The following is a 12,245-nucleotide window of genomic DNA, read 5'->3' as shown; positions in this document are numbered from 1 at the left end:
TTGGAAACTTCTATTAATTATGAAAATGGCAGTGGCCGGAGTACCAGATGAAGTGAACCAATGGGAACCTGTCTTGACTCTATTAGAACTGGCTTCTAGTTTGTTCACAGGCAACTCAAGGTTCTGGTTCAGGCTGGTATCCCACACTGCTGCAGCTCTAGAGGCTTCTAGGATAACAGAAAGCTAATGCTGGCTAGTAGAACCAGCTCCTAGTGAAAACTTCTGCCTCTGCAATGGGCTGGATGGCAAACCACCCAGACGGAAGTCCTGCTGACTTGTCTCACTGCAAAGGCAGCTGTTCTGGCTAGTTTCTTGAGTCGCCCTAGTGAGTGCCAGCTTCCCGTTGCATGCGTGGTAGTTTCTGCTGGCACAGTGTGTTTAGCTTGCACATCCTGCCAGCACTGGACACCGTCCTTTGGCTTTCCAAGCTTTATGCAACAAGGGACTTAAGAACACCCGCCTCCCATGTGAATCAGTCTGTCCTCTGAGAGAGGGTCTTGTCAGGGGCCCCAGGGGCCCCTTCTTCAGGGGCAGAGCACGTGGTGGTTAAAGAGGTGACCTTCACAGTAGTGGAGTGTGCGTTGTGGAGCACATTGGCCAAGGACATCTGGACTCTCCCTCGCCCCACATCCTTCCAGGCTTTACATTAACGGGCAATGTAAGAGAAAGTCTGCCACCACCCCAACAGTGCTCCTCGGCCTTTTGCATGTCCCCTGTTATAAACTGCAGCTCAGCACCACCATTAGCAAGAACCTTCTGAAGTACCTTCTGTACCAGTGGCCAGAAGGGAAGTGGGGGCTTGACCTGGGTTGTGCGGTCTGAGTGAAGCTCCACATATTTGTTTGCGGAGTGGTTCCAGAAGGAAGGAGGGGGACAGGCATCTCCTAGCTAGTGCTGGTTCTTCCGTGTGGCACTCTCGGGAAGCCCTGAGTGCAGCCACCACCTCTGCCACCACAGACAGCCAGAAATATGGTGAAAACACAGAAGTGGCTCAAAACAGCCCCCTCCACCATGTGTGAGTGTGTGTTTTCTTTCATTTTTAATATTGAAGCCTCAGGGGAAGCTGTATCAAATTTTGGAGACATGCTGTCTGTGTCTGTCCAAATTGCTCACAGAATTTTCCATCTTTCCAAGGAGGCATAAAACCTTAGCTTTCCCAGGTACAATTATGATTCGCTCCCAGGTCGAAACTGGTGGCTTCTGCCTGTATTCGGATTTGCTGAACAGAGGTCTAACCCAAATCTTGTGATCAGTGCTCACTAAGGTGTGTCTCTTCCCTTGTGCCTGCCATATCAATGGGCCAGGCCTTTCCTTCCAGACTGTAGCAGCAATCTGAGGAGGGACAGATGGAAGCTGTCAGATACGACTTTTCCTTTGATCATTCTGATGTCAGGGAGAGAATGTGAGAACTCAGATTAGTTTCAGAGCAATTTGGAAAAGCTCAGTTTTGCTTTGTACAAACCCCAAAGATGTTCAAATCATATGGTTCAGCTCAGAATTCAGGATTTGTCCCAATCCAGTTCATATCCCTGGTGCTTACACCATCTTTTTTCTAAACTTTCCCCACTTGGAGAGTGTAGGGTCTGAGGTTTTTGTTTTTGTTTGTAAGCTAGGATAAATTTCTTTACAATACATTTGATGAATGATCTTTCTACCCAATCTATAACATACCTCAGGGGACACTGGATCATAATATAAAATAAACAAGACAAAATTATGTGTAATTACTCTTTAAGTCATTTACTTGTCTTAGTAATTGACCTGTGCATTCTTTAATCTTTAATGCTTCTTTCAAATTCAACCTCAGGGGCTCATAACATGTATTGACGTTTGTCATAGTAGAGGCTATGGAAGAAAGTAGCTTTATTAGAAGCCTTTTAAAGATGCTACTTTTAAGCGTAAATTAGAGGCGGGGGGAGGGGTCAAAAGGAAGAAAAAGAGCTTTGTGCTCAAGTTACCAGAAGGAGATCATGGACTGAAACATGACATATTGTTAGATGTTAGCTGTGGATTGCATAAGTTATGTACTAGAGTGAATCAAATGAAATTGGCTAGTTTAGACCAGTGATGGTGCCGGAGTTTGTAATTACCTGGTTCATGGTATGAATTTGGCCAGCTTGACTGATGCCGGAGTTGAAAATCAGTTTGGAATGGCAAATGAGATGGGCCACGTGGATGCACAGTTTGCTTTCAGCAAGCAAAGTATGCAAAGCGAGCTGCTTTGTGGGTGCAGAAGTTGTTTCCTGTTGATCCTTTAACTCTCAGTGTAACTGTTGCACCGTTGTTTGACATTTGTAGAGCAATAACTTGTTGCCTGGGGGGTGGGGGTGGGGGGAGAGAGAGAGCCCTAGTCATGCATGAAAACCACACAAGCAAAGTGCCTATATATCTGATTCTCAACAAACGACATTGAACATTGAAATAAATTATCTCTCACCCCTAGACAAGCTCAAAAACTGTAACTGAGGAGCTGCTTCATGTGTGCAATCTGAGATGGTGCGTGATCACCGCAAGATGCACGTGAGCTGAAAAACGTGAGGGGGTGGGTGGAAGAGCATTTTGTGCAGCCTGCATGGACAGTGCCAGGAGCCACTAATGCAAATGGGCCAGGATGACCAACCCCTTGGATCAGGGACCTTGTGCCACATTTATTCTGACAGAAGCTTTGGTGGACTGCATCCCACTTCCTCAGCTGCCAGTGGAGTTACCGCTTGGAATTACCTCTCCAAGTTCCCCAGGAATATTTGAGGAGGCTGGGCCAGTGACAAATTATGATGGGGGGAGTTCACCTGTCGGTAGATGCCCTCCATTCTAGACCTCGCCGTTCACCCGAATAGAGAATTGCTCTTTGCACAGCATCTGAGGTGCGAGAGGCAAATCTTCCTGCAGAGTGGCAAGGGCAGAGGTACCTCTCGCATCAAGCATTCCATTAAACGGTGGAGGAGGGAGCATCGGATGAGTGGGAGCCCCACCTCAGAGACATTACAGATTGCCTCGCAATATTTAAGTGGGCTAAAATTAGAGGGAAAGAAGCCGCAGCTAATTGGACATGTGCATTAATCATAGTATGTTGCTAGAGTACTTCACTCATTAGAATGTGTTAATTTGGTAATTGCAAATCAGGGGTGACGAGGAAAAGAGCGGGGAAGGAGAGGGAGGCTTCCCTTTGTGATCCACAGCTCTTCTCTTCCCCATTGTGCACACTGACGATTCTCTTTCCCCGTTTTTCATTACAGAAGCAGCATTATTTTGCCACCTGTCTTACAGGGGGTGGATATAAGCAAGCAGTGCTGGCCGACCCAGATAAATGCCATTGGCTAGAGGCTCTTTTGTGGTTATTGTGTATCAATTAATTAATTAAATAAGAATAAATGTCATTCTCTGGTTTAGTTCTCAATTGCTATTGTGGATTAGGGAATGACTACTCCCCACCTTATTATGGGGCATTTTCAAGCCCACAGAGCACAGACCAGTTATTCCCTAACATCCTTTACTTGTTTTGCTTGAACCATGGAGAAGGGGAGACCCCGTGGGGGTGGTTAGCTGAAATAGGTAGCTTCCTCATACCCCAGTCTTTTAAAAATGTGTTTAAATGTGGACCTGCTGCCCGATCTAAATGAACACTCCAGAAAATCTCATTTTGGAAATACAGCATTACAAGACAGGAATTTCTCTCCTTTCAGGGGAGAGATGTTTTGTACCAACAGGTATGTTAAGCACTTCTGGTTTAATGCTGCCTTTTGCAACTTATAGTACAGGAATCTCTTTGCACCTATGCAGCAGTTTAGTTCCACTGGGTGCAACTGAAAAAGCATCCACCCAACCACACTCTTATTGTGCTGTGTTGCAAAAGGTCCATCATCTTGCTATTTCTGTGAGAAGACTGCATGGGTCTGAATGCAAGATTTAAAGGGGATTCTGGGCAAGAGACCTTTAACTCCACCTTTCTCCCCACAGAAGAGAAGCATGCAGATTCTGATCCAATCCATTAAGGGCACAAACCTGCCACTCTGAACCCAGGGGCTTGTGTGCCTCCAGTGGCCAGAGCAAGGCATGGTTGTGGCCATCTCTGCCGCACCTCGCTGCATGCATTTGATCTGGGTGACCATTTCTGCTGTCTGGATAAACCAGCAGGGAGGGCAAGGGAAGGATTGGGGGTGCCAGCTGGGATTGGCAGAGGTCAACCAGCAGACCCTATTTTCTGTGCTCCAAGGCACATTTCTGCTGTTGGAGAGGCAGCCAGCACAGGTCTTTCCATGCTGGGTGGAGGGTGCACTGGGAAGGAGGGCCCAGGCAGCTGGACACCAAACCCTGAGGGCTGAGAACCTCTCTCTGGAACTCCCCCAGGCAGTCACATGGAGCTCTTATCACCTACTTCGTTATTTTGCTGAATTAATACTTTAAAGGCTTCTTTGTTTGTTATTGTTTCTTTACCTGCGTCTTAGTGGTACCGTGGCTCACAAACTTAATCCATTCCAGGACTCTGGTTGTGACCCAAATTGGTCGTGAGCCAAGTTAAATTTCCCCATAAGGTTCAATGTAAATAAGGTTAATCTGTTCTGTAACCATTTTTTAAATCAGAAAAATGTGAAGCAAAGTGACAGCAACAAAGATCATGGCCATCTTCCCGCCCCCACCCCAAGCACAAGCCCGGCCATCTCCCCGCCCTCCCAGCACGACCGAAATCATGCCTGTCATCCCTGCACGCTGGGGGGTGGGGGGGAGAGTCAGGCGTGATCTCGAGCGCACTGGGGGAGGGAGAGATGGGCGCAAATGGTGTGCTGGGGGTGGGGAGAGGGCTGCGATCGCAGTTCTGTTTGTGCAGGGAAGGCGTGCCTGATCAGAGGCGCGCTCCTGCAGGAAAGACGGGCGGAATCTCGGCCATCTCCCCTGCGGCTCTGCTTTGCTGCTCCCGTCTTTCCTGCAGCAGTGCGCCTCTGATCACGCACACCTTCCCTGTACAAACAGAACTGCGATCATGGCCATCTCCCACTCGGGGAGCGGGGAAGATGGCGGTGATCTTGGTCGCCACCCAATGAGGAGTTCGCAACCCAAGTAAAAATTTTTCAGAAATGTTTGTTCATGACCCGATTTGTTCATGAACCAAGGTGTTCGTGAGCAGAGGTACCACTGTAATTTGTTGCTGTCTTTCAGGAAATTATCCACTGTTTGGGGGCCCTGAGGTCAAAAAGCAGTGAAAATATTGTTGCTTTTCCTCTAACAATAACTGCCACATATTTGCAAATATTCTGAGATACAGCCAACTTGATATGGGCAGTTGTAGAAAGCGCCGGGCACAATTCATTGTGACCAGCTGTGTGTCTGTTGCATCATTTGTAGCACAGACTCCAAGAAATCCAGGCCTGATTGAGTCCATGGTGGATTTTTCAGACATGCATAGGGTTTCCTCCAGTTCACCTCAGTCAGTCATTTTCCTTTCAGTTTCTTGAGAAGCAGAATCTTTTGCTGTTCTAGCATTCTACTCCCTGGTTTTACTCTCAAGGTCCTTATTCTTGAAGAGCGAAGAATAGTGTGAGACTAAAATGGCAAGATGTTGGGTGCTCCTGCACAGCTTAGCTCATAGCTTCTTTGGGCTACACAAGCCCCTTCACCATGGCAAGGCAGTGATCCATGATGTTACAGTTCTCCATATTCTGTTGTTCGTTTCTTTGGAATAAGAGAGAAACCACACAATTCAGTGGCTAGAGTGAAACTTTTATCCTATCTGAGCTGAAAAGGAAGGCTTTTCTTAATCAGAGAGAGAGAGAGTAGAAAAAGGGCGAGATGCAGACAAGCCTCCACCGCTGCTGCCTGCAGTCATGTCTAAGCTTCCCATGGAGTTGGCAGAATGTCCACACCTGACTTTTGACCAAGTGGTACCTATTGCTACAAGCAGCCATGTTTATGGCAGTGATGTCAGAGGCTCAGCTCACTGCTGGGCTCCCTATGGATCCATGGGCCCCAGCAGAATGTACAAACATGATGGGTTTGTACTGTTTTCTACAGGGATTCTTACCTTTTGCCCCACTGTCCATCTCACATGTGTAAACACTTGGAGTGGGGAAAGGAGTGGGCAAGCAGGAGGTGGTGTTCATGAGTATCCCAGAGAATTTTGCAAACCTGTTCCAGATTTCATTATGATATGAGGCGCCAAACAATGCAAAGGACAAAGATTTTAGCTTCTCTTGGACATTAGGTTGTACTGGTGGACAAAGCAGAATCTGCCTCCCTTTTCTGTAAACATTAATGACATGACAGTCCCCCTGTTATACTCTTGTCCTGGTAACCCACCCACTCTGCCTTCCGATATCAGCTATGACACATCAGATACATGCATTCACATCCCAGCTGTATTTATTTACATGCTCCCTGGTGCTTTTTGTTTTGTTTGGATTTTCAGCCAGGCTGTGATGGAGCTGAGTATTCGAAGGCTATTGCTACAAACTTCCCTTTGCTTTGCAAAGAGGTTGCTTTAGTGAATTGCCTAATGGTTGCTAAGGCATGAGCACCCTGCTCTCCCTTTTCTCCCCACCCCCCACCCCCGTCACCGACTGCCAGGTTGCTTTTGAGAGATATGCTTTGCGTTCTGGACAAGCTCCTTAGCATGGTGCGGCCTTGTCCTTGGAGGGGGCGGCGACTTGGGTGGGATGCCTGCCAGAATACCCCACTGCTCACACACGGTCTACTTCTTCATCGCAGCTGCCCTTGGCTGCTGTATTTGTGTGGCTTGCTAGAGCTGTGTTGCAGACCTCACGGGAACAGGGTCCTTTAAAAATGAAAAGAAAAAAAAAAGAAGGAAAATAAGAAGGAACGGAAGAAACCCACATAATTTTCCACTTGGGCAGCCCCAGATTGGCTCTCCGAGTCTGGAGAAGCAGGGGGATGGTTTTCTTTCTATCACAATAATTTGTTGGCTCATTAGCACTCATGCCTTAAAGGGGCTCTTGGAATGTTAGCAGGTGTAAAATGTGATTTTCCCCTCTCCTTCTCGTCCTCCTGCCATGAGATCACCTTACCACCCATTTGTCATTAATCTTTGCATATTTCTTCCTCTTGTCCCAAGTCCTTATTTTTATGACCAACTGTTTTTCCCTGTCTCATCAAAAGTAGAAGACTAACGCACCTTAAAGGGAGTTGTTCTCTCCTCCCTGCAGTCTAAATCATGGCTTCAGCAGAACAAGAAGCCTCCTTGCTCACTGAAGTGTGTTTAGTTCCAAATTTTATTTTACTTATCAGAGAGATTCATCATCTGTCCTTCATCAGAGATTCCAGCTTTGCAAGAATGTTTAAAAAATACAACATAGGTTAAACTATATGTCAGTATGCATAGTATGCCATTTTTGGAGTTTCCTATGTTGGCCACATGTTGCCTTGTTTGTTTGCTTTTTGGGTCATGCCAGCCTAAAAGAATAACAGAGGAAGCAGCTATTCTGTATCCACTGACAGACTAGACACATATAGGACTGCAGTGTGAATAATTCTAAATGGAAATGCAACTGAATATATTAGAAATAAGCTTATTTATTTATATGTCTAATCCACCTTTTCACAAAGGCTAGCAAGATGGTATAAAACACACAGTCACTATGAATTGTAAGCTAGCTCTCTTGTGAACCAAGAGTAATTTTATTTTTCCTCACCTGAGAAGTTTCTAATCGCAAGGTTGTCAGTTGTGCCTGTATGCTAGTGCACACTTACCAAGGAACGACTCACATTGAACATTGTAGAGATGACTGCTGAGTAAACACACATCAGATTGGTTGCTAATGGGGCAGACTACACATTGTAGGCTTCGCCTTTTTCCATGTTTTCTCTGACTGTTTCTTATCATTGCCTAATTTGATTTTCACCTGGCCCATTTCACCTAAACTGCTACAAAGTGTACAAAGTTATTCTTATAGACACCTCTCAATAAATGTATTTTTGTTACATAATGAACACATTAAGCTTTCTAATAGAAGGAATTTCCTGTATGTAGAAGCTAGGTGTGAAGACAGAACAAGTATTTTGCATGCCCAGTTGTCATTTCCTGGTGTTGCTGCATCCAATTACCAATTGTTCCTTGAAAGGACTTCACTTGGCACAGAAACAGGTGAGGCGACAGTCATAGCCAGAAGAGAGCTGCTTCCACCTTGGTCTTCATCACACAAAGCAGCAGTCATATTTATCCAATCAAAAATGGTTTTTTGCTCAGAGTTTCAGATCCTCCAGATTTTTTGTGATGAATATAATTACATTCTCCAAACACAGTTCCAGACAATTTGGAAGATACATTCCTATCAACTTTGCAATGCCCATGCCGGTGTTCCATGCTGGTGATCCATGTTATGACCACTGTCTAGCTAGGAACTTGCTGTTTGCATGTGTGGATCTGCCATCTTAGATCACACCATATACCTGTCCCTCCCAAATGTCAGGTGAGAAGGCATATCAATGGCCACATCTCCACACAAATGACTTCAGGTGTTGTGGTGATGTTCTTTTAGCGTGTCTAGTAGAAAGCATCACTCCAAATCTTGCAGCCTAAATTATATCCAGCATCCTCTGCCAAGAGCTGCTGGAGCCAGAATCAGCAATATTTGGATCTGTGCTCTCCTACTTCTTCTAGAGAACTGTTCAAGATTACAGACTGTGAAGTCTACTCTCCAGAAAGATCCCTCTTATCCAAGGAGCTCATAATTTTATCCTTCCCTGGCAAAAGTTATCAACCCTTTCAGGTCATGCTTGGACTTTACCTTGGACTTCACTGGCAGCACTGATCTTGCCTGTGTACTCTTATGTCCATCTCTGCTTCAGTTAGGACCACCAGGGTATGGAATGGTCTTCCATGGGAGGTGGTTGAAGCCCCATCAGTGAGGGTGTTCAAGGATGGGCTGGACATGCACATAGTGGGCATGTCATGAGCGAAGCTGGCTGGACCCGGGGGTTAGACTAGGTGGCCCAGGAGGCCCCTTCTGATTTGCTCTGTTTCTATGTTTTATAGGTCTGCCTGGTTTCCCTTTAGGTCTCAGTCATGGGGAGCTTTTCCTTCCTGTTCCCCATCCTGCTCTCCTATCACCTGGATCCCAGCAAAATACACAATATGCATCTTGTACTGTCAGCTTCCAGCTAGAATCTCTTGTGTGTTGCATTACTTAGTTCCAGCACCGATGCAGGCTGTACCACCATTCCCCTCCGCAGTCATCTCTAATGGCCATGGATGTTAGGATGGACCAGGCAAAGAAAGCAGCTTTGAAGAGGGATTGTAACATTTCTGCCTGCTACCGCATGGCGGGTAAACACATTTTAGCAGGAGAAGATGTGGTAGGAAAATGGCAACTAGGAAAGCACTATTCCTTCTTCCCTGCCTCCTGGTGCCCTTTTCTCCATGTAAGAGACTGCCCCCCCCCCCACACACACAGTTGTTATTTATTTACAAAAATGAAAAACAAACCCATCAGGCTGTTATCTAAGTGTACTTGAATTAATTGTTTCCAAGCAAGGCTTAAAATGTTACTGTTTTACATCACAACTTGCAAAGGTTCAAATATCTCTCCCCTTTGCCACCACCACCAAACAAAAAAGAAAGCCAGGCATAATTCTATTATTCAGGCACTTCCCCATCATTGCAGTTCAAGGTTTATTTTAACTCAATGCATAAGTAAATCAAATGTTTGCAACCTTTGAATTCTGAACTGATTTTAACTGCAAACTTCTCTTTTCACTAATAGATCATTTCAGGCATCCTAAATCTTGAGCAGTTCTAGGTATTCCTTTGGCATATAATTTGTGAAGTCACTTTTCATAAAGGTAGGGATAGAAACAGGATGTTCCTGTGCAAACCAGCTATGATGGCTTCATTCTGAATGCTTCATATCAGTGGAGTCTCCTCTATGGGGCCAAATGGGAATTCCCCCCTAACAGAAAGAAGAAGGGGGCATTGAAAGAATAATTGCATTCAGTTAATCAGTTAAATGTCTCTATGCCCAGGTCACTGATCCATTCATCACATGGGTTGTTTTGGTTGTCCATCCCATTGCTTCTCTCATGTATTTGAGACCCTGGGTTCCAGCTGGCTCTTCATTCAGGCCTCTCAGAGGCTGTTGCAGCAGGCGAGAGGGCTCTGCAATGTGCGTCCACAGCCCAAGGCTCCCCTGCTCCGGGTCCTCAGGACAGGGAAAAGGAAGCAGGTGAGGAGGCATGACAGAGTGGTGGTTGCTTCTGCCGTGCACAGCTGCTCCGGGCCCAGAATGGAGCCTGGGGCGGGCAACAGGCTGCAGAGCCCAGGGGAAGCAGACGACTGCTGCTCTTTGCCAGCTGATGTCAGCTAGAGTCCCTTGGCCAATGGGGCAACACCCAGAACAGCTTGACCGCAGCTTGGAATGTTGTCCAACACATCTGGATGACATGTTAAGCCATGCTGGCTTAATTAAGCCCTACAACAAGCCATGGGTAGCTGGGATGGCTTATGGACCATTCTAAGAGTGTAGTGCTGGGTCTGAAAAACATACTAGCCCACCATGGGTTATTGTGCCATCCAGAATTAGCTAATAAACACCCCAAGGTCACCCAGGCATCTAGGCAATAGCTGTGTAGAGTTCGGGAGTGTTTAATATTAATTGCTTTGGATAGTGCAAAGAAAACCGTCCCGGTTTGTTGTAAACCATCCCGAGACACTAGTAATGGGATAGTCTATAAAAGCTTTAAACAAACAAATAAATCACTAACGAAAGGAAAGTTCCTCAAAAATTAATGTGTAGTCCATTTGGGACTGCATCCCTCTGGGACTGCCCTGGAGTCTCCAGGAATCAGCATAAATCTCCAGATCATTAAACATAGTTCCAGAGAGTTTGGCAGTTTGATATTGTTCAAATATTGGGGGCAGGAGAAGGAAATCTCCAGACACAGTTTTGGTCAAGTCATCAGCTCCATGCAGTGGGGTCCTGGGAGGGCTGCACTTGTATTATTTCCTCACCCGTCCCCAATCGATGGCTTATTGTGAAACTGAAAGGCTTTGTGTGCAAGAGGAATGTCACTGTATATACCACACTGCCATAGAAGAGACTTCATCTCTAGGAATTATGGAATTTGGTATTCAGTGGAGAGAATAATGGCATTTATACAATCAGTACATAATACCTATGTATAATTATGTCTAATGTAAGCTTTATAAATTAATAATTCTCTAATAATTTTAAAAGTTATTAGCAATCTTGTTGTACTGTTTCTTAAGAACTGTTATAAACCTCCAAGACAGCTTTGGCTATTGGGCAGTAAAGAAATTTATTATCTATTATCATCTATTTGTATAATAAGTTTAGTACTTCACTGGTATTTTATTCATGATGATAAAAAGTAGTTTAATATCATTTACTCGGGAAAATAAAGCAAAGTGATATCTGGCTATGTACCAGTCCATAAAGGCACTGTACATCTTTTATGTAAAGGGTCATCCCCCCCTTCATCTTTGCTGGGATCTAATGATCCATTCGGGGCAGAGGGGGGAGTGGCGTTCCAGGCTTTCTCTGGGATGCAGCGTTTACCCCCGTGTTTTCCGAATGGGCCAGTCGCAGAGTTGTGGACTGCCCAGTGCCTCTTTGCTGAACAGTCCTGTGCCCAGGGCAGTGTGACAATGGGGAGGAGAGGATGGCTGCTATTTTTAATAATAATACTTTTTTTAAAAAAAAAGGGGAGGGAAGATGAATGGGATGAGAGAAGTGAATGTAAAAGCAGGAGGAGGAAGGGATGTTGGGGTTAGGGTACATGCGAAGTGTGAAAGGAGAAGGGGAGAAGAAGTGACAGGAAATGGGCGGGAGGACTCTGAGAGGCATCAGCAGAGAGGAAAGACACAGTTCAAAACAAGCTGTTTTCCCAGCTGGAAGAGTGATGCCAAAGCCTTTGGAGTGAGTGGGCACATCTGGAATTTTGACTCTCATGAGCACTGTCACAAAATGGCTGCCATGGAGGGGCTTGCTCATTCATAAAATGGCTGCCATCGGAGACATTCCCAGTCACAAAACACTCATTTCCCAGAAGATTAACTAGCAAAGCTAATAGAAAGCTGGTGAGTTGAAGATTCTAAGTAAAAGAACGATGGTGGGTCTGAGCTCTTAAATTAAACTAAAACCAAAACACTCTTTTGAGCCAAAATTAAAGGCAGCACATTATTTCACAGCATGATGACCTCCCAATTAAAAATAATCTTATGAAATGAAATTAAATTCAGGAGAGGCAGGTAGCCCACTGGGTGCCAAGTGAGGTGTACA

General features: G+C 45.5%; 1 long non-coding RNA gene across 2 annotated transcripts in view; it reads right to left on the bottom strand.

The window, feature by feature from the left end:
* Nucleotides 1–5,133: 5,133 nt before the first annotated feature.
* Nucleotides 5,134–12,245, bottom strand: part of LOC123035453 — a 61,556-nt gene continuing 54,444 nt past the window's right edge. For both annotated transcript variants that reach the window (XR_006416949.1, XR_006416951.1), the window contains one exon: nt 5,134–6,766. This is a non-coding gene — a long non-coding RNA (uncharacterized LOC123035453). The remainder of the gene's footprint in view (nt 6,767–12,245) is intronic.

This window comes from Varanus komodoensis, unplaced genomic scaffold (assembly GCF_004798865.1).
Source record: "Varanus komodoensis strain SLA01 unplaced genomic scaffold, ASM479886v1 scaffold7_1, whole genome shotgun sequence".
Lineage (NCBI taxonomy): Eukaryota > Metazoa > Chordata > Lepidosauria > Squamata > Varanidae > Varanus > Varanus komodoensis.
The sequence above is the reverse complement of the archived record's forward strand: the minus strand, read 5'-3'. Positions and strand labels throughout refer to the sequence as shown.